The sequence below is a fragment of the Macaca fascicularis genome, chromosome 11 (assembly GCF_037993035.2).
Source record: "Macaca fascicularis isolate 582-1 chromosome 11, T2T-MFA8v1.1".
NCBI classification, from domain to species: Eukaryota; Metazoa; Chordata; class Mammalia; order Primates; family Cercopithecidae; genus Macaca; species Macaca fascicularis.
In genome coordinates this window covers 11793629-11821312 of record NC_088385.1, presented here as the reverse complement: position 1 = coordinate 11821312, position 27684 = coordinate 11793629, and the positions used below count along the sequence as shown (strand labels likewise).

Below are 27684 nucleotides of genomic sequence, written 5' to 3'. Positions count from 1 at the left end.
AATATTTTTGAACCCTGGATGACCAAGGGTAACTGAAACAACAGAAAGTGAAGCTGCGGTAAGAGAGAACTAATATACGATCTTTCTTGCATAAAGCACATCAGCAATACTAATTGACTACATTTCTAGTTTCAGTTTCTTCCTTGTGTGTGAAGCAATTAGAGTATTTTCCTAGATCTTTTACATTATCCCTTAAACTTTATAGTAATTTCCTCTATGCCTAATTCAGTGGCTTTTTTTTCCCCCAGAAAATGCAAGATGAGCCTAGAATATCTTATCCTACCAAACAGAAAGGATGCTGCCAAAGACTACTAGGGTTATGTCAAAAGCACTCAGCTGCCGCCCTTAACCCATTTCCTGTTTAGAAAAAAAAGTGCAGAGCTCCCTGCCAGCATTCATTTAATTTTAGTAAACACATTCCTTGAGGCTGAAGCAAGTCTGACTGATTTTCAATGTGAAAATAAAATATAAAAGCTGTTCTTTTATATTTTATTTCTAAACAGAAAGGCCTTAATTTTTTCTTTTACTCACCTGTCCATTTAGTCTGTATATCATCACTAGACAATGCTGAAGTGTATTAGACTTTGCTAAAAGGGTTAGAGTAATTAATTACAGAAAACATTATAACACAAGAGGGAAAATACAGAGCTACATGGTAAATATACCTTGTCCCGCAGTCTATGAGTAAAAGCTCTAGATATTACATTCTTTCTAGGCGGTGTGTCATGGACACACTCAGCTCCTAATCTCAGTTCCTTGTTCTCACCTTCTTCCTATCCCTTTATAAAAGCACTTCATTCTTCTCTTCTCTGCTATCTTTCCAACAAACTTTTGCGAATGTCTGACCAGTCCTCCTAGGAATTGATTCATCTCTCCCCAGGAGTACATTTTTCCTGTCTGGGTTGTTCTATCTAGAATAATGCCAGGGAACCGCCTTTGGTAGGACACCCTGCGGTGGGCTTGGTTAGCTTTCTGGGGAATGAGGACTGTGCTTTAAATTCTATGGCAGTCCATGGTGAGTTTGGGAGCTTGAAGCCTGGTTCCCTCTTAAGTTCTCCTCAAGAGTGGTTTTGGTGTTTTCCCGGCCGTTTTTTTGAGCCCACTCATAGCACAAAAATTCTTATAACTGGTAATAATGCAATTAAAATTTCCGATTCCTTCTGCCGATTGCAGCTCCTTGGGCCGTTCTCCTCCCCCTCACCCTAATTTCCTGCAGCTCTCGCCAATCATTGGCCACTTAGTCCTTTGGGGGCTGGGCAGCAGTTCCGTGCACTTTGGGGTCGGGGGCGCCTTCCTAGCGCCCAGCATCCGAGGCCATGGCCTGTCTGTGCCCTCCACCCGCTTTGTGCCCTCATCCTCCTCCGGGGCTATGGCAGCGGCGATGCCAGCGTCCTGGGCAGGTCCGACAGGCTGCTGACGGGCACCAAGATCACCACGCAGAACATCCACGACCACCTGGTTCCTACCTGGACAAGGTGCGGGCTCTGGAGGAGGCCAGTGGTGAGCTGAAGGTGCAGATTCACGACCCGGGCCACAAGCAGCGCCCCGGGCCCCCGGCAATTACAGCCACTACTTCAAGACCATGGAAGACCTGCGGGACAAGAGTCTTGGAGTCACCATTGAGAACTCCAGGATTGTCTTGCAGATTGACAATGCCCGCCGGCCTGCCTGCAGATCACTTCCGAACCAAGTCTGAGATGGAGCAGGCTCTGTGAAGGAGCTTGGAGGCAGACATCAAGGCCTGCGCAGGGCGCCCGATGAGCTGACCCCGGCCAGGGCTGACCTGGAGATGCACATGCAAGGCCTGCAGGAGGAGTTAGATCACCTGGAGAAGAACCACAACGAGGAAATCAGTGCCGTGGGTGGCCAGGTCAGTGTGGAGGTGGATTCTGCTCCAGGCGTTGGTCTTGCCAAGATCCTGGACAACACGTGAAGCCAGTATGCGGTCATGGCTGAGCAGACACGGAAGATACTGAAGCCTGGTCACCAGCCAGACTGAGGAGCTGAGCTGGGAGGTCGCTGGCCACACGGAGCAGTTCCAGATGAGCAAGTCCGAGTCACGGACCGGTGGCGTACTCTCCGGGGTCTTGAGATTGAGCTGCAGTGGCAGCTCAGCATGAAAGCCGCATTGGAAGGCCACACTGCAGGAACGGAGGCCTGCGTTGAGGCCCAGCTGGTGCGGATCCAGGCCCTGAGCAGCGGTGCCGAAGTCCAGCTGGGCGATGTGTGTGCTGACCACCAGAGGAGGCCTGAGCAGGAGATCACTGCCCACCACATCCTGCTCGAGCTCCAGAAAGATCCCTACAGCAACCTGCCCACCTGCAAGGCCCGCTGAGTGGCAGGCTCCTGGCTTCTGCTCTCCTTCAGAGGGAGGATCCTGGGTAGGGGATGGGAAGCGAGGGACCCTTACCGCTGGCTCTTCCCCTTACCTGCCAATAATACTTTATGGCCCAAGGGGGTGGGGGAAGAATGCAATTAATTTCCAAACCAGTTGTTCTTACACAGGTTTTCTCTGGCAGAAGCTGGAGTGGGGTGACTGGGTCTGCAGGTATTTCATACTTGCAGTTACACGTTTTTGAAGTATGTGAAATCTATTCTCTTTGCTATGTATTTAGGCTCTAACTATGATAAAACCAGACCACCAGAGTACCACACACCTGGACGATACTATCTTGACTTGTAATGGGGTTTCATGAGGTGGCTTGCTTTTGAATGTTACCAGCTAGCCATAACCTCTTTCTTTCTCTGTTTCTCTTTTGCTCTTTCTTCATCAAAAGATAGTTTCAAGAAATAACCATGTTTTTACTCAAAACCTACACAGGCACATCGGGCATATCCTAGGCACTGAATAACAATCGGTATTCATTAAATGAAGAACTGTATTAAACTAATTTCTTAATTTGGTGCTAAATATAACTTTTTATTAAAGGCATTATTCATTATCACTAGTTGATGATACATTTATTACTTCATTCAATAAATATACATTCTGTTGGTGACTATGTAAGTACAAATAAATGGTCATTACTATTTGAGAAGAGAGATAGAGAAGAAAGTACCTTGTAATTTTAAAATTTTTTCAAATATTTCTCTGACTATAAAAAGTAATGTATACTTATAAAATATATAACTATGAAGAAAATATAAAGTAATGTGTGAGCTACCCACCAAATTCATAAACTGAAAGTATTGTATATAATAATATACATGAAGATGCAGGAATGGGTTTCCTTTTTCCCATCTTAACCATTTTATTTTTCTGAGACAGAGTTTTGCTCTCTCGCCCAGGCTAGAGTGCAGTGGCACGATCTCTGCTCACTGCAAGCTCTGCCTCCCGGGTTCACACCATTCTCCTGCTTTAGCTTCCCGAATAGCTGGGACTACAGGTGTCCACCATGGTGCCGGTTAATTTTTTGTATTTTTTTTTTTTTTTTTGAGACGGAGTCTTGCTCTGTCGCCCAGGCTGGGGTGCAGTGGCCGGATCTCAGCTCACGGCAAGCTCCACCTCCCAGGTTTACGCCATTCTCCTGCCTCAGCCTCCCGAGTAGCTGGGACTACAGGCACCCGCCACCTTGCCCGGCTAGTTTTTTGTATTTTTTAGTAGAGATGGGGTTTCACCGTGTTAGCCAGGATGGTCTCGATCTCCTGACCTCGTGATCCACCCATCTCGGCCTCTCAAAGTGCTGGGATTACAGATGTGAGCCACTGCGCCCAGCCAACCATTTTTAAATGTACAGTTTAGTAGTGTTAGGTATATTCACATGGTTGATCTGATCTCCAGAGTTTTTATATCTTGCAAATCTGAAACTTTCTACCTATTAAACAACTTATTAAATACCTCCCCTTTCTCCTCTTCTCTGTCCCTGGTAACCAGCATTCTTCTTTCTGTTTTTATGAATTTGGCTTGGATACTTCTTATAAGTGAAATAATACAGCATTTGTCATTTTGTGACTAGTTTATTTTACTTAGCAAAATTTCTTCAAAGTTCATCCATGTTGCAGCATGTATCAGAATTTCATTTCTTTTTAAGGCTGAATAATGTTTGATTGTATGCATTCATTCTTCCATTGATGGACATTTGACTCGCTTTTACTTCTTGGTTATTGGGAATAGTGCTATGACTGTGGTATGTAAATAACTCTTCAAGATCATGTTTTCAGTTCTTTTGGGTATATGCCCAGAAGTAAAATTCCTGGATCATATAGTAGTTCTATTTTAATTTTTTGAGGAAACTTCACAGTGTTTTCCATAGCAGTTAAACCATTTTACAATCCCACCAACTATGCACAAGGGTTTCAATTTCTCCCCATCCTTGCCAACACTTGTTACTTTCTGTTTTTTTTTTTTTTTTTGATAGTAGCTATCCTCACAGGTGTGAAGTAATATGTCATTGTGATTTTGATTTGCATTTCTCTGGTGATTAGTAATGTTGGGCACCTTTTCAATGTTTATTAGCCATTTGTATATATTCTTTAGAGAAATATCTATTCAAACATTTTGTGCACTTTAAAATCTAGTTATTTGATTTTTTCATTGTTGAGTTGTGGGAGTTCTTTATATATTGTGGATAGTAACTTCTAAATATATTCTTTGTAAATACTTTTCCCCTTTTGTATGTTTCCCTTCACTCTTTTGATTGTGTCCTTTGATGCACAAATGTTTTCAATTTTGATTCAGTCCCATTTATCTATTTTTTCTTTGTTACCTGTGCTTTTGGTGTCACATCTAAGAAGTCATTGACAAATCCAATGTCATGAGATCATCTGGCCTGTTTTCTTCTAGAAATTTTATAATTTTAGGTCTTATGCTTATGTCTTTAATATAAGTTACATTTTGTAAATAGTGTAAAATAAAGGTTTAACTTTCGTTTCTAGTGTTCCTAACACCATTTGTCAAAGAGACTATAATTTTCCCAATGAGTGGTCTTGGCACCCTTGTTGAAGATCATTGACCATATACAAACAGGCTTATTTCTAGGCTATTCATTCTATTCCAATGGTTTATTTGTCTGTCTTTATGCCAGTGCCACACTGTTTTGATTAATGTATCTTTGTAATATGCTTTCAAGCCAGGAAGTGTGAGTCTAATACCTTTGTTCTTCTTCCAAAGTTGTTTTGGCTATTTCAGATTCCTTGAGATTCCATATGAATTTGGGGATGGATTTTCCTTTTAAAAGTGAGAGTTTACTATACATTTTGCTTTTCAATTTTTTAAATTAAAATATATATTGGAGACAGCTTTTCATGTTAGTATGTCTCTATTAAGAGGAATATACTCTTTTGAATAATTACATTTTATAATTTTATGTATATTATAATCAATCCCATAGTGATATTCAATCAGATTTTTGTTATTCTAGTTATCACCTCAGTGAGCATCCTTGTTTTTGAGGTGTAGTCTGTAAGGTAAGTTACTAGAGGTGAAAAAGTTAGATCAAAGGGTAAACACTAGGATGTAAATTCCACAAATGAAAGGAAGTTGTTCATTGCTGTATTCAGAGTGCCTAGAATAGTACATACTATGCCCTGTGTACAGGTGTTTGATAAATACTCAGTTAATGATGAAAGAGTACATACTATATATATATTTATATATCTGTCTTTTATGTATGCTTATATAAATATCAATATAATTTATATACATATATAATTTATATACAATATAATTTATATACATATATACATTTCTAAATTTCTAAGATATAACTCTTGAGTTGAATCTCACAAAAAATGAGAAGATATTTTCCAAGCAGACTGTGGCAGACACTGCTTATTGGCTAAACTACCCACAACATCCCTCTCTCTAGGCATCTTCAAACCAGAGTGACTAAGGTGCTGTTTGGGCAATGAAATGTAAGTAGAAAACTGCTGGGTAGGGCTTATGGGAAGCATTTTCTTTCTTAAAAAGAAGAGTTGTAGTGGGCATACTCCTGAATGTCCTTCCTTCTTCTTACTTAATGGAAAATAGATGTGGTATTTAATATTTCAATGACCATCTTGAGACAGCAAAGTAACAAGCAGGGGGATGAAGGTCTGCTTGTTAAGGAAGTCTGAAAGATAAAATGGGCCTTGGTCCTCATCAGCATTATTGGGCAATTCTATCAACCTTGAAACATCAGCCTATGGACTTTCCTATTTGTTTAAGCAACTGCTAGTTGCTTTTCTGTTATTTATTGCCAGAGGGATTCCAGCTGATACAAAATATTTTCAAGATAAGTCAGTGTGATAAAGGACATGGGTTGTGAAACAACATAGGGTGTTAAGTAATCTGCAAGTACAGAAAGAAGGTCAGCTTGACTGTGGCTTGCTTAGGGATTAGGCTAAAGAGAGAGAGAGAGTCAGAGCCCTGTGTGCCATATGAAAGAATCTGGATTCCATTCTGCAGGCAGTTGTGTAGATAATGAAGTGAGTGAGGCACAAGAGAAACATGATTTCTCTGGCATGAATATGACACACACATTGGAGAAGGGCAATATAGTCGGCAGGGAGACCATTCATGGGGCTAACTCAATGTTCAGTTGAAAGAAAATGAGGGTCCAATGTAAGATTACAACAGTGGGAAGAGTGAGAAAAATATGTATTTAAAATGTATATGATGTGACGTAATTACTACTTTAATATGTATCGGCACATTGGAGAGAGAAGTTGTGTTACTGCAAATTATCACATCTGAAGCACCATTGAGGTAAAGGACACAATTTTCTAACAAAGTATTTAAAGAAAAAATTTCCACCTGATTAATCATTGGATGTGTATCCAATTACGAAACACTACTTATCACAAAACATATCTTGATTTCAGAGATGTGAAAAGACGTGCCTCTTTGAATCAATGAAAACGGGTATAGCTAAACTACTATTTATAGATACTGTATGCCAGGCATTGTGATAGGCACTTTGCTTATTTCATTTAGTGCACTCAAAACTTTATGAAAAAGTTGTGGATTTTTTTTTTTTCTCGTTTTAGAGATAAGTAAAGGATGATTGTAGATTTCCTACTAGGGCAAGTGCTGGGTTGTGTCGCTAATAACAGATAGGGAAAGTAGACATATTAAATTTGAGGTTCTTTTGAGATATCCAGTGAAGCTATTCAGTAGGGAGCTGGGCACAGAGTTTAGAAGTTGAAGAAAAATTGATTAATTGGGTTCAGTCAATATTTAAGGGCTGACAATGAACCAGGCTCTTGAATTAGGTACTGGGTATGTGTGGCAAGTAAAGCAATCAAGTAGAGAAGATGGATATTATTTAGTCAGTTCACAAGAATTTTAAAGCCTATTTTGTATCAGATACTCTTCTGTGGTGAAGAAAAACCACATGTTCCTGTCATTGGGGATTTTACATTCCTGTGGAAGAATACAGGTCAAAGTATATAAACAAATAAATTAAATAAGGTAATTCCATATGGTGATAAATGCTGTGAAAGAAAAAAATGTTTCTTTTCTTCCCTGATTATCTAGGGAGATCCACATAGATTGTGCATTCAGGGAAGACCTCTCTTATGATATGGCATTTAAGCTGGGAATGATCCTTGCAAAAAGGAAGAGGGCAAGTTATACAACATTATAGGCAGAGGGAAGCATGTGCTAAACTCCCCAGACAGAAATAAAGTATTCAAGATTAGAGAGGGCCAGTGTGCTGACACATCATCACCAAAGAGGGGAATAGTATGAGGCGAGAGAATCACGGTGAAAATAGCAATCTGGGAGCTACCTATACATGCTATTAAAAGTTGTAGAAATGAATGAAGAAAATGTAGAGTGCAAAGAACAAGGAGTGTAGATCTAAATCTAGAGGAATCTCAACATTTAGAGGTCTGATAAAGAAGAAGATATCCAGAAACGGGTCTGTGAAGGAGGGGCCTCAGAAGAAAAATAAACAAGTGTTATTTTGCAGAAATCAAAGGTAGAGATGGTTCTAGAAAGTATAGATTGTTGGGTTGAATGCTGCTGGCAAGAACCCTGCTCTCAATATCAACCTTGGTAGAACTGGAAGGAAGTCTATGGAACGCTTCCTTCCCTGGTTAGACTTTGCCTGTCTTGGTCTCCATAACTATCATAGCAGAATTGCATAAGGGACTACAGAATCCATGGTGTTTTGGAGAAGAATGCCACTTCCAATCTCTCCATCAGTCCCCACCTCAAGTGCTTGACTCCAGTCTCAAGATGGAGGCTATAATCCAGACCTCTCCTTAAGAGAAAATAAACTAATGCCCCCACACGCGTACATCTTTATTTACTTCAGTTGCTACAAGAAAAAGACCCCCAGGTGTCTTTCTTTCAAAAATTTTATTTTATTGTGGTACTTTTTAACATGAGATCTCCCTTTTAACAAATTGTAAGTGTACAATACATTATTGTTGACTATAAGTACAGCGTTGTAGAGCAGATCTCCAGAGCTTATTTACCTTGCTTCACTGAAATTTTATGTCCGTTGATTGCAAACTCCCCATTCCCTCTTCCATTTAGCCCCTGACAACCAGTATTTTACTCTTTGGTTCTATGAATTTGTCTGTTTTAGGTAAATCATGTAAGTGGAAACATGCAGTATTTGTCTTTCTGCGACTTATTTCACGGAGCATAATGTCCTCAAGATTCGTTAATTTTGTCGTATACAGCAGAATTCTCTTCTTTTTTTTTTTGAGATGGAGTCTTGCTCTGTCGCCCAGGCTGGAGTGCAGTGGCGCGATCTCGGCTCACTGCAAGCTCCGCCTCCTGGGTTCCCGCCATTCTTCTGCCTCAGCCCCCTGAGTAGCTCTTCTTTTTAAAGAAGTTCGCCCTTCGGTGCTGAAAATGCAACTGTTGGGATCTTCAGAGGCTGCGCAGCTAGGGGCGGAGGCAGCTGGGGAGGTCCTAGCCACGTAACCACACCGCCATCGCTCCTCTCTTCCTCTCGTCGGCCTCTTCCTGTACAGAAAATAACTTTTTTACTCTAAAGAAAGAAAAAAGTAGCCGTCCGCCCCTCACGCCCTCTCTTCCTCTCTGCCCTCTGCTCTGTGAGGAAGCCCTGGGGGCTGCTCAGCAGCTGGGGCAGCGCAGCCAAGCCCCTGCATTCCCGGGCCGCCCCACCTCTGCCTCCTTGCATCCCTCCTACCCCAGAGCCACCACCAGGGTAAGCGAGATGTCCGCCGCCATGTCCTTCGTCTCCAAGTTTCTCCACACCAAAGGGCTCACGAACGAGCAACAGCTGCAGACCTTCAGCCACAGCCTGCAGAAACTGCTGACAGAACATTATAAACATCACTGATTCCCAGAAAAGCCATGCAAAAGATCAGGTTATCTTTGTATTCGCATCAACCGTAAAATGGATCCTCTGGACAGGCAGCACAGCGGATTGGACCGAGCAGTCAGGAGCTGTTCAAGCTTCTCCCAAGTGAACTCACACTCTGGGTTGGACTCACGCTCACCTGAAACTATGAGGTGTCTGTCCTACAGACTTGGAGAGGATGGCTCCATCTGTGTGCTGTATGAAAGCCCCACCAGCAGGAGGAGGTATCACTCAAAACAACACCGACATGCAAATGGTAGACAGCTGAATAAGCTGTAAGGACGAATTCCTCTTGGGCAGAACAAGCCCTTCCAAAAACTACAGTATGATGACTGTATCAGGTTAAGATGGATCATCTTATAGTGCATGGATAAATTTGATTTTTGCTTTGGATGGGCCCCTATCGGGGATGGATTATGGACTTTCAACCATGTCACAGCTGTGAAGATCTGGCGCAAGATAGAACGGTAAACATTTTTTAAAAAGTTGGCAGTGCCATATTTTGTACAGTACCTTTCAATAACTTAATAGCCTGTGAGTCCAAGTAAATGATCACTTTATTTGCTAGGGAGTGAAGTCCTAGAGTGGTTTCAGCTTCTCCCAGACATACTTAAATTTTTACATCAATTTCTTTAAAGAAAATCTGTATGTCAAAGAACCTTTCTCTGCAGTAGATCTTGCAGAGGAATTTGCACTATCATGCTTGAAAATTATTGTTAACATTTTTGGCACCTCAATAGTTCAACGTTTTAAACATGGTAGTACTGGAAATTTTACGACAAGACTTTTACCTAGCAAATATTTATAAATGTCCATAAGGACAAGCTAGCAAACATGACCTGGGAAAATGGTCAAACTTTGTATTGTGTTTTTGACCTTGAAAGTAGGGAGTGACCAGAATCTGCCATGGCAACGGGTTTTTAAAAAGACCCTTAAAAATACTGTCTCAACTGTGGTGTTGGCACCAGCCAGCTCTATGTGTATTTGCTAGCTTGTAGTTTTCTAAGGCAGAGTAGACTTCTATTTTAGAAAGTGGAGGTCTGGTTTGTAACTTTCCTGGGTAAAAGTATTTTCATCTATTTTGTGAACTTTGTTAATCATCTTTTATTTGGTAAATTATGAATGGATATAAATTTGTAGAGTTCATGTATATTGATTGTGGCAAAGTTGTACAGATTTCTATATTTTGGATGAGAAATTTTTCTCTCCAATAAATTGTGTCTTATCTTGGCATTTAAAAAAGACAATATTCCACTGTGCATGTATGTGTGCATATATATGTGCATATATATGCATGTGTATATAACATGCATATACATATATACAAATATACAGGAATATATATACCATGTTTCCACAGCAGTGGCACCATTTTGCATTAACACCAACGGTATGCAAAGATTCCAGTTTCTCCACATCTTTGCCAACACTTGTTGTCTTTTATTTGATAATAGGCATCCTGACATGTGTGAAGTGATATCTCATTGTGGTTTTGATTTGCATTTCCCTGATTATTGGCATTGAGCATTTTTTTCATATACCTATTGGTCATTTGTATGTTTTCTTTTGAAAGATGTCTACTCAGATCCTTGCCCATTTAAAAGTTATGTTATTAGTTTTTTTTTTGCTGTTGAGTTGTAGGAGTTGCTTATATGTTTTGGATAGCAACCCCTTGCCAGATACATGGTTTGCAAATATATTCTACCATTCTGTATGTTGTCTTTTTACTCTGTTGATTATTATTCCTTTGCTTTGCAAGAGCTTTCCAGTGATATAGTTCAACTTACATATTTTTGTTTTTGTTGTCTGTGATTTTGTTGTCATATCCAAGAAATCATTGCCAAGACCAAGGTCATAAAGCATTTCTTTTATTTTTTCTTTTATCAGTTTTACAGTTTCAGACCTTACTTTTATGTCTTTAATCCACTTTGAGTTAATTCTTGTGTATGGTGTAAGATAAATATCCAATTTTATTGTTTTGCTTATGGATATACTGCTTTCTCAACACCAGGATAGTCTCTACAAAGTCTCTTCAACAAGGAGACTATCCTTTCCCCCTAGTGTATTCTTGGTACCCTTGTCAAAGACCAGTTGAGCTTGTATGCATGCGTTTATTCCTGAGATCTCTATTCTGTCATTGATGTTTGTCTGTCTTTATGCCAACACCATACTGTTTTGATTACTGTGGTTTTGTACTAAATTTTGAAATTAGGAAGTGTGAGTCCTCCAGCTTTCTTCTTTCTCAAGATTGATTTTGTTATTTGTGGTGTTTTGTCATTCCCTCTAAATTTTAGGATTTCCTTTTCTATTTTTGTAAACAATACCAATGTGATTTTGATAGGGGTTGCATTGAATCTGTAGATTGCTTTTGATATTATGGTTATTTTAACAATAGTAAGTCTTCTAATCAGTGAACATGGTATATATTTTTATTTGATTGTGTCTTAATTTCTTTCATCAATGTTTTGTTTCCAGATACAAGTCTTTCACTTTCTTGGAAAAGTTTTTCCTTAAGTGTTTAATTCTTTTTTGTGCTATTGTAAATGGGATTGTTCTCTTAATTTCCTTTTCAGAGTTTATTGCTGATGTATAGAAATGCAGCTGATTTTTGTATATTGATTTTGTAGCTTGCAATCTTACTGAATTTGTGTATTAGTTTTAACAGTTTTTTAAAATGGAGACTTTGGGATTTTTAATACATAGTACAATGACATCAGCAAACAGGAAAAAGTTTATCTCTTCCTTTCTGATTTGATAGCCTTTAATTTATTTTTCTTACCTAACTGTTCTGGCTAGGGCTTTGGTACTATATTGAATAAAAGCAGCAAGAGTGGGCATGATTGCCTTGCTCCTGTTCTTAAAGGAAAAGCTTTCAACTTTTCACCGTTGAGTCTGACATTTTCTATGGGCCTTTCATATATAGCCTATATTATGTTGAGGTACTCTCCTTCTATTTCTAGTTTCTTGAGAGTTTTTAACGTGAAAGAATGTTGAATTTTGTCAAATGCTTTTTCTGCATGCATTTATATAATCATGTGATGTTTTTCCCTTTATTCTGTTAACATGGTACAAATTTATACATATTGAACCATCCTTGCATCCTGAAAATAAATACCACTTGGTCATGATGTATGATCCCTTTAATGTGCTGTTGGATTCTATTTCCTAATATTTTTTGAAGAATTTTTGCATCTATATTAATCAGAGATATTGGCCTGTGATTTTTTTTTCTTGTAGTGTCCTTGTCTGGCTTTGGTAGTAGAGTGCTACTGGCCTTATAAAGTGAGTTTAGAAGGGTTCCCTCACTTTTTGGAAGCATTTGAGACAGATTGGCACTTTTTAAAAAAAAATGTAGTAGAATCTACCTGTGAAGCTATCTGATCCTGGGTTTTTATTTGTTAGAAGGATTTTTATTATTCATTGAATCTCCATGCTAATAATAGATCTTTTCAGACTGTCTTTATTGTTACTTTTGGCATATTTTACGTGTTTAGGAATTACACATTTCTTCTGGGTTATTAAATCAGTTGACATATTTGTTCACTTATGATCATTTTTATTTCTAAAAGAGCAGTTATAATGTCTCTTCATTTCTTTTTTTTAGTCTAGATAAGAATTTGTCAATTTTTTTTCAAAAAATCCACTCAGCCTCTTTGATTTTTTTTCTTTTCTTGTTTTATTTATTTCTTCTCTAACTTATGTTATTTCTTTCTCTCTGCTAATTTTGAGCTTAGTTTGTTCTTTTATGAAGTATAAATTTGGGCTGATTATTTAAGATCTTTGTTCTTTGTTAATGTATGTATTTATCACAGTAAATTTCCTTCCTAATAGTGCTTTTGCTGAAGACCATAATTTTAGTGTTTTTTATTTTTGTTTTCATTTGTATTGAGGCACTTTAAATTCCTTTTTGATTCCTTCTTTCACTCAATGACTGTTCAAGAGTCTGTTGTTTAATATCTATGTATTTTTTATTTTTCCAGTCTTCCTTCTGTTTTTGATTTATAGTTTAATTTCATTGTGGCCAGAAAAGACACTTGGTATGATTTCAGTCTTCCTAAATTTGCTATAACTTATTTTGTGACTTAATATGTGACCTATCCTGGAGAAAGATCTGCGTGCACATGAGAAGAGTATGTATTCAGCTGCTGTTTGGTGGAATATTCTGCATATGTCTGGTCCATTTGGTCTACTGCATTATTCAAGTCTGCTGTTTTCTTTTGGATATGGATTTCTGTCAGAATGATGTATCCATTATTGAAAATAGTATTGAAGTCTCCTACTATTATTTTATTGGTGCCTATTTCTCTTTTCTGTTTTTCCAATGTTTGCTTTGCATATTTAGGTGTTCTACTGTTGGATGTGTATATAATTGTAATTGTTATATATTCCTGTTGAATTGACCCTTTTATCATTATTTCCCTTTTTGTCTCTTGTAACAGTTTTTAAGTCAAAGTCTATTTTATCTGATATAAGCATAGCCACTCCTACTGTAAGAGTTAAAGAAAGAGGAAAGAAACATGAAAAGTGGCTCAACAGTCAAAGACAGGTTTATTTTGGAGAATCAACATGAGAGAGGATTCTGGCCGATTTTGGTCAGGCCCACTTTCTCTTACAGACTAAGAGTATTTAAGGGTTTTAGGGCAAGAGACTTTATCACAGGCTTGGAATGTTTCTGTGTGGAGGAGAAGTTTATTGCAGGGTTGGAATGTCTCTGGTTAGAGGGGAGGTTATCTTGGGGCTGACATCTCTCTGGCCAGAGAGGAGGTTATCTTGGGGCAGGCATGTCTCTGGTTGGGGAGGAGTTTATCTTCATGTTAGAATATTTCTGGTCAGAGATGTCATTTGTGGTTTATGGTCATGCTGACATTAGCCATTAGGCCAATGCCCTTTGGGGCGCTTTTTGGGTAGTTGTAAGTGAAATGTCCATGACCCTGTCAGTTAAAAATCTTTCAAAAAGATTAATTAGGCAGGGTAAGAACATTAGTCCTAGGCATGTTAGTAGGGGAGGGCCCAGGAATGGGATGACCCATGCTATGGTTTTGTTTCCAAACCAAGAATCCATTTGGTTGTTTTGGAATTCCCTTAGCTTTTTTGGCCCTTTCTTTAAGTTATTTAGCAGCATTTCTAACTAGGCCCGATTGGTTGAGATAGAAGCAACATTTCTTACCTAATAAGAGGCAGAGGCACATGTTTGGAAAGGGCCATGTGTTATTTTCTGCTAGTAACCATTATTAAAAAATAAATCATGGTAGGAATGGTTTGCTTTATTATACTTGGTTTAATTATTTGCATACAGTGCAGCAAGAATAATTATTTGTTACATAGGCTTTTTAAACTGGCATTGATGGAATTTTGTTCCATAGAAGGAATCTGAGATAAGGCCTTTTAAAGCTGAGCTCAGTCATGGAATTGTACTATTAAATACCTATGAGTTGGGTGAATTCCTCTCCTCTTGAGGTTCCAAGATAATTTGGTGGTCCTGGCCTGTCAGAAACTAATATTCTTTACTTACCACAGGTCAGAAACCCTGTACAGGGACTGTGCACATAAAATATGAGGCCAATTTCCCAAGAGCTTTATTGGCCCCATAAGTCAAGTTTGATTCCTTAAAGGAGAGCACACCATTCCAGTCAAAGCCTTGGTAAAATAACCAGTTTTTCAGATTGTGTTCTGTTACAAAATAAAACAGATTCTTATTGCACTTATGCAAGTAACTATATTACCATAACTTAAAAATCCTCAAAAAGTCAAAAAGATTACTTTAGTCTCTAGAGACCAAAAACAAGACAACAATTGTTTATGGATGACAAAAAGTTTTATGGTAGCCACAGTTAAAGTCACAATTGACAAGAATATCTGTTACCTTTGTGGCATGCAATAATTTTAATATAACAATTAGAATTAATACTGATAACATACCCTAAGATATATCAGAAATATAGGAGTCTCTTATAACTTTGGAACACATACCAATAACATATTTATACAAATATAGCCCAAAGAAAGTCAAATACCATTTTATATTTGACAATGCTTCCTGTATGATTTTATACCAAATAAGCCAAATTTTACCTTTATATTAGTGTGCTATTAATGTTAAACTCGATTTTTAATGGAACGTTGTAGACACATTTACCCAATTTTAATGTTTGACCATAAGGTAAGATTTCTATAGACCCTTTTTAACCCTTTATAATTTTTGTTAAAGAGCAGGTTAGTGCTTTAAGAGAAACCCATTGTGCTTTTATTTTAATGTCAGTTTACAGAAAAAGTAGACGATACCCCTTCAACTTTAGCCAGCATATTTACACACAGAATTTCCTTTACAATTAACCTTCAAAAACTTGCTTAAACCTTCATTTTTATTTTATTCAACTTAAAACAATTCTTTAACCTTTTAATCTAGGTAAAAATCCACATTCTCATGCCTCCTTATAATCTTTTTACCAAAAGTATATGTAAACTGTTTTTTCAATAGTTTTAAATACATGTTACACTGTTAACTTTTAGCAACCTTTACTTTGGTTGGTAAGTTTGGGATTTTAATTATGTACTAGGTGGAAAGCTTAGGACCCAGACAGAAGTTCAGATAAGGTCTGACTTATTCCAGCATTTAACTCCATGTGTCCTAGGTCTTACCTAGCTGCAAAGCAGGCAAGTTGTACAGCTAAGAGTTATATGGCATTTTATAAAGCATTCAGGAGGCCTAATCACTTTTAAATTGTACAACATTTCTTGCATAAATTCCCTTCTATAAATTTTTTTATGACTTACATGGAAAATCTCTGACGTGCCTCAACTTTGATGTAAACATCTCTCTCTTTAAACAACCAGTTAATTTACTTTAGGACAAGAATTTACCATATATGATTCCTTTTAATATAAATTCTCTTTTCTTTAATATCAAAGATGATAACAGTCCTTTTGCAAAACAAACTTCCTTCATGTCTGTGGACTAGACTGCCTAAGGCCACAAGATTAGAAGTTAGGGTATTTCACTAAATACTTCAAGATGAAGCTATCTTTATTAAACCAATATTAATGTTTCATTTATTAAAAAGTTACACAAGCAAAGATTATTCTGATTGGGCTGAGTTATAGTTTTGTAGACTCTATGCAAAATTTTGCCACCTTATAGTATTTGACAGAGATAAGTTTGAAATTGCTTGATTAATAAATGCAAACAAAAATGTATGCGGGCAACTCTTAAAACATTTCAAATTTTACTGTACCAGTACGTTTTAAAGATTAAAGTCATGTGGACTGAAAGGTCCTACAGCTTTTACTTTTCCCTTGAAAATATTTGATTTAAGCACTTATTTTTCTTAGGGCAGTTAATTAGAGCTTTTCAAATAGACATTGCACACCTAACACATATATAGCCACACAGACAATCAGAAGAAAATCTAGTAGTTATAAGATTTTTTTTTCCAGTTTTCCAATTGGATTATTGGTCTTTGGGTAAGGCCCTTTAAGAACAGGGCTAGGAAAATAATTTCCAGGGCCTAATAAACAAATATAGCTGGGAGACAAAGACAAATTTTGACAGGTACTTATTTATCTCTAATTCCAGGGATTCCATAAGGAAAACAAAGGTTTTTCCCAAAATGAGATTTGGGGCAACTTTTGTTTTCCCAAGGAATCCCAGGCCACCAGAAGTCATTTTAGGGCCTTTCATACCTGCACCAAGAGTGGCAAGAAAGAATGAAAAGTAATTCAGTTGACTGGGAAGAAACGTTTTCCAGGAAAACAAGATTTATGAAGAGAAAAACATAAAGGCCTTTGAATATACTCATAGCTTGGACATCCATTTTAATTAAGCTGAGTGCTCTTTTTCATCAGGGGTGAGGGACAAGGTTAGAATTATATAGATAATATGCCAAGTTAAATTAAAGGATTGGGTTATGTGCAGGAATTCCCTATGATAATGAGAGGATTTTCAGAGAAAGATCCAAGGTGCTGTTTAATCTATGACAAATCAGACATGGAGAAAGGGACATGAACACAAGCAATACCTTTAACCTCAGCCACTTCCCAGAGTGGGAGAAAGGCAGAGGTGGTTTGACTGGTTGGAGTAGGTTTTGAATGAGTAACAGGTGGAGAAAGAGGAGGAGTAGAGTTTGAGGCTGAGGGTTCAGACAGGCAAGAAGAGGATGCAGAGGAATGAGGATAGAGAGGGCATCCATCTGTAGGGTCAAAAGGGGTTTCAGAGGAAGGGGTTTAGAAGGAAGGAATTTCAGAGGAAGGAGAAACCTGGGGAAGGTTTTTATTAAGAAGAATTTCATGAGGGGTGCAAGCTTGACACAGAGAGGGTCAGGATCTAAGGTAGAAGAAAGCCTGAATATTCAGGCAAGAACCTCTTGCCATTTGCCGTTCCTGGTTATAAAGTTGTTAAGGTCCCTGAGAATTTGAAAATCAAAGGTGCCATTTTCTGGCCGTTAGCTGTCATTGTCTAATTTGTATTGGGGCCTGGCCACGTTGCAATAAAAAGCCAAACACTTTGGCTTTATGCTTCCCGTAAACCAAGTTTGGCAAGGCTGTGAAGGAGACAGCCCAGTGAAGAGGACATAGGAATGTCGGATTGTTGGGCACTCATGTAGACTGGTAAAAAGAAGCCTAGGGTGTCTGTTTTTGTTCTAGGTGTCCCCAGACAAAAGACAGACCCAGAATCCTCTTTCTAAAGAGGACAATTAAGCCGAGAAGAAACTGGGTGTCCCCAAGATTTCTTCTAGCCTAGTCCCACTGGTCCTCTGAGGATGGGGATGGCATTCCTGACTTTCCTGGGTACCATGAGAAAGCCAGGGGAAGGCAGATCTTACCAGTTGGCTGGATTAGTGTCCAATATTGGATGTTCCAGTTGGAATTGGCAAAGAGCCTCTTGAACTGGAGCCACATGAGGAAGAGAGAGAGAGAGAGAGAGAAAGAGAGAGAGACAGAGAGAGAGGAAGAGAAGGAGAGAGAGGGAGAGGAAAGGGAGGAGGAGGGAGGAGGAAGGAGGAGGAGGGGACAAGGGCTAGAGAGCAAAAAATACCCATTGTGGATGGTCAGAAGTGGATTCCTGAGACCTGAGAGATTTGAGAGCCCACTGGAGAGTAGCCCCAGCTCAAGCCTCACAGTTCCCTTCAGGTTAGTTGTCCTGCTCATGTAAATCACTTGAAAAGTGAAGTAAGAGGCAAGACGGGCTGGTTGGCCAGAGACTCTCAGGATCCAGCAGGACGAGCTGCCACTGCCCACTGCTTCCTGGGTTGCAAGAGAGCCTCTACCCACAACACCCATCCTGGGTTTTGGCACCAAATGTAAGAGTTAAAGAGGAAAGAAACATGATTAGTGGCTTAACAGTCAAAGACAGGTTTATTTTGGAGAATCAACATGAGAGGGGCTTCTGGTCAATTTCGGTCAGGACCATTCTCTCTTACAGACTAAGAGCATTTAACAGTTTTAGGGTGAGAGAGCTTATCACAGACTTGGAATGTTTCTGTATGGAGGAGAAGTTTATTGTGGGGTTGGAATGTCTCTGGTCAGAGGTAAGGTTATCTTGGGGCTGACATCTCTCTGGGTGTAGGGGAGGTTATCTCAGGGCAGGCATGTCTCTGGTCAGGGAGGTTTTATTTTCATGTTGGAATGTTTCTGGTTGGAGATGTTATTTGTGATTTATGGTCTTGCTGACATTAGCCATTAGGCTGATGCCCTTTGGGGCAGTTTTTGATTAAGGGGAACTTTAAAATGCCAGTGCTTGTCCAAGATGATGATACTCCTACCCTGTCAACTACTCTCTTGTGATTACCATTTGCATGGGATATCTTTTTCATTCCTTCACTTTCAGCCTATGTGTGTTCTTAAATCTAAAGTAAGTACCTTGTACATAGAACATATTTGGGTCTTTTTTTTATCCTTTCAGCCACTCTATGTGTTTTCACTGGGAGGTTTACTCAATTTGCATTTAAAGTAATTGTTGACAGGGAAAGATTTATTATTGCCATGTTAGTTGTTTTATGTTGGCCTTGTAATTATTTTGTCTGTCTTTACCTCTCTTGCTGTCCTCCTTTGTGTTTTATTGTTTTTTGCATATCAATATACTTTGATTTTTAAATTTCTGTCTTTTGTGTAACTTTTTGGGGTTACCTTGGAGTCTACACAAAATATCTTGTAGTTATAACAGTCTGTTTTAAGCTGATAAGAACTTCAGTTTAATCACATACAAAAACTTTACCCTTTATCATCTGTCCCTACACACTTTGTTATTTTTGTGAAAATTGGTATCTATTTTATGTTTTAAAACATATTTTAGCTTGTTATTTTTAATACTTTTGTCTTTTAACTTTTAACTAGAATTAAAAGTGACTTACTCACTAGCATTATAGTAATACAGTATCATGTGTGAATCACCACATGTATTATGTGTGAATCACCACACTGTCTTCCACAATGGTTGAACTAGTTTACAGTCCCACCAACAGTGTAAAAGTGTTCCTATTTCTCCACATCCTCTCCAGCACCTGCTGTTTCCTGACTTTTTAATAATCACCATTCTAACTGGTGTGAGATGGTATCTCATTGTGGTTTTGATTTGCATTTATTTCTCTGATGACCAGTGATGATGAGCATTTTTTCATGTGTCTGTTGGCTGCATAAATGTCTTCTTTTGAGAAGTGTGTGTTCATATCTTTTGCCCACTTTTTGATGGAGTTGTTTGTTTTTTTCTTGTAAATTTGTTTGGGTTCTTTGTAGGTTCTGGATATTAGCCCTTTGTCAGATGAGTAGATTGCAAAAATTTTCTCCCATTCTGTAGGTTGCCTGTTCACTCTGATGGCAGTTTCTTTTGCTGTGCAGAAGCTCTTTAGTTTAATGAGATCCTATTTGTCAATTTTGGCTTTTGTTGCCATTGCTTTTGGTGTTTTAGACATGAAGTCCTTTGCCCATGCCTATGTCCTGAATGGTATTGCCTAGGTTTTCTTCTAGGGTTTTTATGGTTTTAGGTCTAACATTTAAGTCTCTAATCAATCTTGAATTAATTTTTGTATAAGGTGTAAGGAAGATATGTACTGGATCATTTTCAGCCACACATGAACATTGTATAATGGATTATATTATTTCACAATCTTTCTTATAGTTTAAATAAGATATAAGTTAATTCCACTTACACAAAATAGTCTAGAGGTGGTGGGCAGCTCTGAAAATGAGGTAATCTGAGGAAACAATGTGCCCACTTATCATCCTCAATCCATGACTTCTGGTTCTGGGTCCAAAGTGGCTGCTCTGTTTTCAAGACAGAAGCAAGGATAGGATGGGTAGGAAGAGAAGTGGGAGAAGTGGGTATGCAGTTCTGGGCAAGAGGCTTTATCTTTAAAGAGAGGATCTGAAAGTTGAGCACATCTCCTCTGCTAACATCTTGGTGTTATTCTACTCTGTTGGTCAAAACTAATTGTAAGGAAAGTGAGGAAATGAGGTTTGTGGTGATATAGGAGTTAAGAAGAAATTACTTATGCGGATAGTGAGGTTACGGGGGTTCTCAGTAAGGTTTTCTATTTAATGAAAAGCAGTCCCCAAGTCATTTCCTTTTCTAACAAAGAGCGGCCTGTAAAATTGAGCTACAGACATAGACAAGCAAGCTGGAATCTTGGACAGGTGAATGCCGGCAGCTATGCCAATAGGCTACCTGTGACTAGGCATGATCAAAATGGTGGCTTTGTCTTCCATTCTTTTTGCCAGCTACGTGTACAGTAAGGAGGAGACAAAATGGCACTGGCCAAGTAGAAAGGCTATGTGCATAATAAGATGAGGGTGGAGCGACCAGCCTTCCCCACACACTATGTAAGCATCACATCTGGTCGAACCAATCTTTGGGCCCTGTGTAAATCAGACACTGCCTCCTCAAGCCTGCCTATAAAATCTGCTGCTGTCCATCACTCTTCCTTTTTTGGACACCTGTCTCTTGCAACAGAGACAGGCCTCTGTTCTTCTGCCTATTGAACTTTCCCCTTTTTAACACACCCACATGTGTTTGTGTCCTTAATCCTTTTGATGGGAGAGGACGAACCCGGGTATTTACCACAGACAATGATGCTGCTTCAGTGGCTTAGTGGTCATGCACTAAAACTCAAAAGTTCTGATACTGAAAAGAAAAATGGGGTAGAATATATACTGGAGGATAGTTAGCAATTTCTAGCATCTTGCCTTGATCCATATCTCCCCTGAGCTACAATCCCAATTTTCTGTTCCCTTTTAGAGCAAATCTCTACAAATGTATTGTCTATACCCACTGTCTCTCATTCTTTGTTTTCTTGGTAAAATAACTAGAAATTAATTGAATAATTCTAAAAGATATTCTGGTATCTAATGGAATAAAGAATAATAAAATATATAAAGACTTGATAAATCTATGGAACTATGATAATGCTTTAATCTGAGTATTCTAATCTATAAGCTTGAAATAAATCATTCAGAGTGTATGTATATAAAACAGAAATTTTCATTCAGCTTTATATAATTAAAAAATAAAATTTAAATCAAATAAGTTTCATTGTGCCTGTTACCACAAATAGAATAATTATATGATATTTTTAAGTTTAATTTTAAAATAGAAAAATGTTAATATATTAAAAAAATATGGAAAAGTATATGATATCTGTGCCTTCCTACACTGACCCAATTTTCACTCCTTCCCTCTACTCCAAACCATCAGTAACTTCTTGCATACTTTAAGAGTTTCTTTCTAGATATAAATTAATACAATATGTATGTATATATGTATATATATATTTATTTTTATTTTTCAATACAAAGGCCAGCATACAATATACATTATTAGACACGTTTTATTTTCAGTTAACTATATATGGAAGAATTTTTAGCCCATAGTTTTCTCATTCTATTTGTTTTCTTTTTTTGCAGTTGCATATTATTTTATTGCTTTGATAAACCATAATTTAGCTAGTCCTTCACCAACTATAACAAACAATCCTAAAATGAACATTTTGTTCATATGCCATTTCATTTGTATGCAAGAATGTCTATGGAAAAACTTTGCATAAGTGGAATTTCTGAATTAATGAGTATGTGCATTTTTTTGAATTTTGATTGACATAGACATATTACTCTCCATAGAAGCAGTACACATGTACCTTCCTCAGAACTAGCAATGTATGAATGCTGAGCTTACCAATAGCATTACCTTCAAGGTGTCACCAGATTTTTGGATTTCTGACAATCAAATATGTGAAAAATAACGTCACAATTTGACCTTAATTAGTGTATCTCTTTTGACAAATAAAGGTGAGCATGGCTTCATAACTTAAGGGCCATTTATATGTTCCCTTCTTTGACTCTTTATGAGCTGCTTGTTCACATCTTAAAATTTCTAGATTCTCTCTCTCTTTTATAGGCATTCCAGTGATGTGATTTGTAAATGCAGGTATTTTGTTTCCAAGTTTGTTGTTCATTTTTGAAATTGTGTATGGTGGGTTTTTTTGATTGTTTTTTTTTTGTTTTTTTTTTTTTTACTCCACTAAAGATTTTGCTTTAAATATATTGACTATATCAGTCTTTTATTTGCTGCCTTCTGGATTTTGAATTTTGGTTCAAAAGGTCTTTCCCACTCCAAATTTATAAATCTTACGTTTTCTACTTTTATAGCTTCCTTTTTAACACTTAAGTATTTAGTAAATTTTGAATCTTCCTGTAGGGCATGAGGAATGTATCACACTTTATTGTTATATAGATGAATACTTATCTGTACCAACATATTCTTTTCTTTTTGCTTTTTTTGAAGGTCCATACCCTACTAATTGTTTTGGGATGTTAATTTTATCATATGCAAAATTATCATATTTATTTACAAATGTTTTTGGCAGGACAACAAATGTGACCTCAGGATAAGATAAAGTCAAAATTTTGATTGCAACATCCTGCATTAAGATTCAGAACTATGTAAGGTATGTTTAGCAGGTTTTCTCAGGTTAAAAAAAAAATGACTTCTAAGAAATTTAATGGTGTGTCTTTTAGACCATAACAGAAATCCTAATAATCCTATTCACAACAGCCTCACACATGGCCTAAGCTAGAGAATGGTCTTTGTTGGAGAGATTTGTAGGTGTTGCTTTTGTCTTAGGGAATAAATCTCACTGAGGTTCATAGGAAACTCATGAACTTTTAAGAGAATTGTATTAGTAGAAATATTGCCAGATTGGACTTCAAACGATAGAGACAATTCAAAATGAAAAGAGATTTTAGAGCCCTCAAACTTTATAGACAGGCAAAAGGCCGAGAACCCTTCTCAACTAACACATGTCCATTCTTGTGAAAAAGAAAGGATTGATTAGCATGTACAAGAAACCCAGACCAGCAGAGAACTACTCTGAGGAAGCAGGACTGAGCCCTGGTGAGAGAACTGGTGACATGTGCCTGGCTATGTTTCAGAATGGCTATGGACCAGTAACTCATATGTGCCTCCTGTTCTCTACCCTTTTAAGCAGGAATGTCTGTTACAGTTATCCTGTGACTCCTCCTAGCTGTGTGGTGGCAGATGACTTGTGTTTTTATTCTACAGGTCTTCAGATTGAGAGAAACTGTGCATTAGAAACTGCACTCAAGGAAGATGAACTCTAGGGACCTCAAATATACTTGGACATAATTTAGATGATAAGATCCTAGATTTCAAGCTTGAGAATGGTGCAGTATTGTAATGAGACATCAAATATTGGAAGGGACTATGCATGAGTGTATTTTGCACACAGGAGAGATGCAAATCACTGGGGCTCCAGAGGAAGATTATGGTATCTAGTTGCTGAAAATTGTTCCCCCACTGAACCATGCTTCATAGTATTCATGCCCTTGTGTAGTCTCCTCTCCTTAAATTTGGGCTTGCCCTGTGAATTGCACTAGATAAAAGGTATATGATAGAAGTGATAATGCATGACTTTCAAAGTTAGGCTAAGAGGTCTTTTAATTTCTTCCTTGGTCCCCTGCAATGCCTGTATTTCAGACACACCCTCTTGGAATCCTGTCACCATTTTGTGAGAATCTGAATCACAAGGAGAGGCCACTTGTAGGCACCTTTGTTGACATCCCCAGGTGTTGGCTAGCATTGACTGCATGTTGTATGAGGAGCTGTCTTGGACACTAGTCAAGTCGAATCTGCAAAGGACTGTAGCCCTAGTCAACATTTGACTGCAACTGTGTGAGAGACCCATGGCAAGCACTTCCCTGAATTTTAAGTTTTACTTTAAACAACTTCAGATTTTTTTTTCTTTCTTTTTTTCTTTTTTTTTTTCCTTTTTAGAGACAGGGTCTTGCTCTGTCACCCAGGCTAAAGGGCAGTGGTGTAATTGTAGCTCACTATAACCTCAAACTCCTGGGCTCAAGCTATCTTCCTGCCTCAGCTTTCTGCATAGCTGGGATTATAGGCATGAGCCACCACCTGTGACCCAATCCAGGTATTTTGACATTTAATGTTTTAATTATTTTTCAGTCTAAATAGTTTTATGACTTTCATTATTATTCACTTTTAATTTTAAAGTTTATATGACAAAGAGTTTCAAACAAAACAAAATTAGACAAGACAGTATTATGAATCCAGACATACAATACTATAATACTAAAATAGATCCACAATGCACATCCTCAATATCCATTAACCCATGTACAATTTTACCCTTCCCACATCCCATCCATATTACCATCTACATTCTACCACTATACCTCTCCTACCATCATTTGGAAGCAATATCCTTAAGTATTTGATTATATGTTTCTAGAAGATAAGGATTTTTTTCAAACAAAAGCATAATATTATTGTTGTATATAAACATTTAGTAAAAATATTTCATATCATAAGTATTCAAATATTTAGCTGCCACAAATTTCTAATTGCTGATTAAATGTCATAATTTTTTTATGTTGTTTTTATGTTGTTTATGTTGTTTTTATGTTAGAATAAAGATCTAATTTAGGTTCATACTTTGTGATTGATTAATATGTCTTTTAAATCTCTTTTTAACTTATAAGTTCTTTCTCTTTCGGAGATAATGTATTTATGGGAGAATTTGCAATGTTTTCCTTCATGTACAAATTTTGCAGATTACATACCCATTATATAATTTAACATGTTCCTTTGAACTCTGTGTTTTCTGAAAATTAATAGATATATCTAGGTTTAAGCAGAATTAGCTTCGATTTTTTTTTTTTTTAGCATTTTTGTAACCTCACAGGTAGTATTTTATTCATTTATCAAGATCCCCTAAGTATCTATTTCACTTTTTGTAATGTTAGAAACTGTTGGTGTGCAAGCCTTAGATCCATTATTTCATTATGAGCTGCAAAATGGTGATCTTGGAGTTCAGCCTTTATGTGGGATATAAAAAGCTGCAATAAAATGTTGCTTTCACTGTAACAAGGAGAAATAAAATGGGATAATATTTCAAAACTATAACCTTTCTTGTACTCATCAGTGATCTGAGGTTGCAAGGTAACCAAGTGGAATGGAATGATTAATTCTGAAAATGTTCTATAGCATTTGACCATAAATAAAAATTGATCAAGCTTTGCCATTAACATTTGTGCATTTTATGGTATATAAATTATATCTTAATAAAAGGGAATTCCATAGCAAATCTTTTTATATGTAACTAGTTTATATAATAAAATATATATACATTTTTAATAAGAATATGAGACCTAGAAATAAACTAAATATATATATATATCCTATATATGTATATGTATCCTATACAGAAAAATCTTTAAAATACTGAAACACACATAAGGAGACTTGAAAAATGACAATTAAAAATAAATAAATACAACCTGTTCTTGGATAAGAGAACTCAACCTCGAAAAGCTGACCGTGTACCCTATGTGAATGCACACATTTGATGAGATTCCAACTTTTAAAAAAAAAAAACAAAGTTGATTCTAAATTTCATATGAGAAAATAAAGGTGTATTGAGAAAAATAAGAGCAATGATGAAGAACTATCCCTATGAGATATTAAAATATACAATTATGACAATTAAAATAACATGATATATGAATACACAGAGAGAGCAAAGAAACAGACTAGAAATTCATTAAATACCCCACAAAATGTGTGGGAATTTAGTATGGGATAAAGGCATCCTTTCAAATTAGTGTGCTATGGGGGAACTATTTAATAAAAGCTTGTGAGATTAAGTTGTATTTATGTTTCACTCCTGTGTGGAATTTCATGCTTTTTCTTAATTATCTACTGTTGTCCCTGTAAGACAATTATGTATTTCTTCACATTGTCATGTGGCTTGTGTGCCTGCCTGTGAGAAAAGTCACAGCACTCCACCATCAATCTTATAATTAAAGCATTAAAGCCAGGCTTGGTCATGTGACTTGCTTTAGCCAATAGAATGTAAGTAAAATTGACATACAACTCATTCGAGCAGAAGCATTGAGTCATTGCTTGATTCAGTTATTTCTCTTTTCCCTTTTCCAGGAGGATGGCACATTCTCATAAATAATACTTTGAGCTAGAGTTGAAACTGACTCAATAATCCCATAGACTTTTATTTTGGATAAACATAGAAATTGACCTTTCTGGTCTTAAAACTTGAAACTTACATTTGTTTTATCTGACTTCCTTCCTCAGGAAGGAACTTTAGGCCTCTCAAAAGAAAGTATAAAAGAACTGAAACTCACCAGATCACCACATCCAGACAATGAGACATTGGATACCTCATTCATCATAATTGCTTCCTTGTCCCTCCCTAGTTCCCATTTTCTTACAAGTTGTTACATTTGTTCCCTGCTATATAAACCCCTGGTTTTAGTTGGTCAGGAAGATGGATTTGGTACTGAACTCCCATCTCCTCAGCTGCAGGACCCAATTAAAGCCTTGTTCCTTGGCAATACTTGTCTCAGTGATTGACTTTCTGTGCAGCAAGCAGCAGGACCTAGACCCGGACCCCTGGTATTTCAGTAATAGAATCTGTTGTTATTTTCATCTCTCAGTGAGAAAGCTGAGGCAGTGAGGTTAAACAATTGCCCTACAAAGGACATGAACTCAAAAGAAGACATTCATGTGGCCAACAAACATAAGAAAAAAAGTTCAACATCACTAATCATTAGAGAAATGCAAATCAAAATGACAATGAGATACCATCTCATGCCACTCAAAATGGTGATTATTAAAAAGTCAAGAAACACCACATGCTGGTGAAGTTGCAGAGAAAAAGGATTGCTTGTACTCTGTTGGTGGGAGTATAAATTAGTTCAACCATTGTGGAATACAATGTGTGGCAGTTTCTCAAAGATCTAGAGGTGGAAATACCATTTGACCCAGCAATCCCATTACTGGGTATATACACAAAAGGATATAAATCATTCTACTATAAAGACATAAACATACATGCACATGTATGTTCATTGCAGCACTCTTCACAATAGCAAAGACATGGAA

General features: G+C 37.3%; 1 pseudogene; it reads left to right on the top strand.

Moving 5' to 3' along the window:
- The first annotated feature begins 8789 nt into the window (after positions 1 to 8789).
- LOC135966160 (protein BTG1 pseudogene) lies at positions 8790 to 12396 on the top strand (annotated as a pseudogene).
- Positions 12397 to 27684: the final 15288 nt, after the last annotated feature.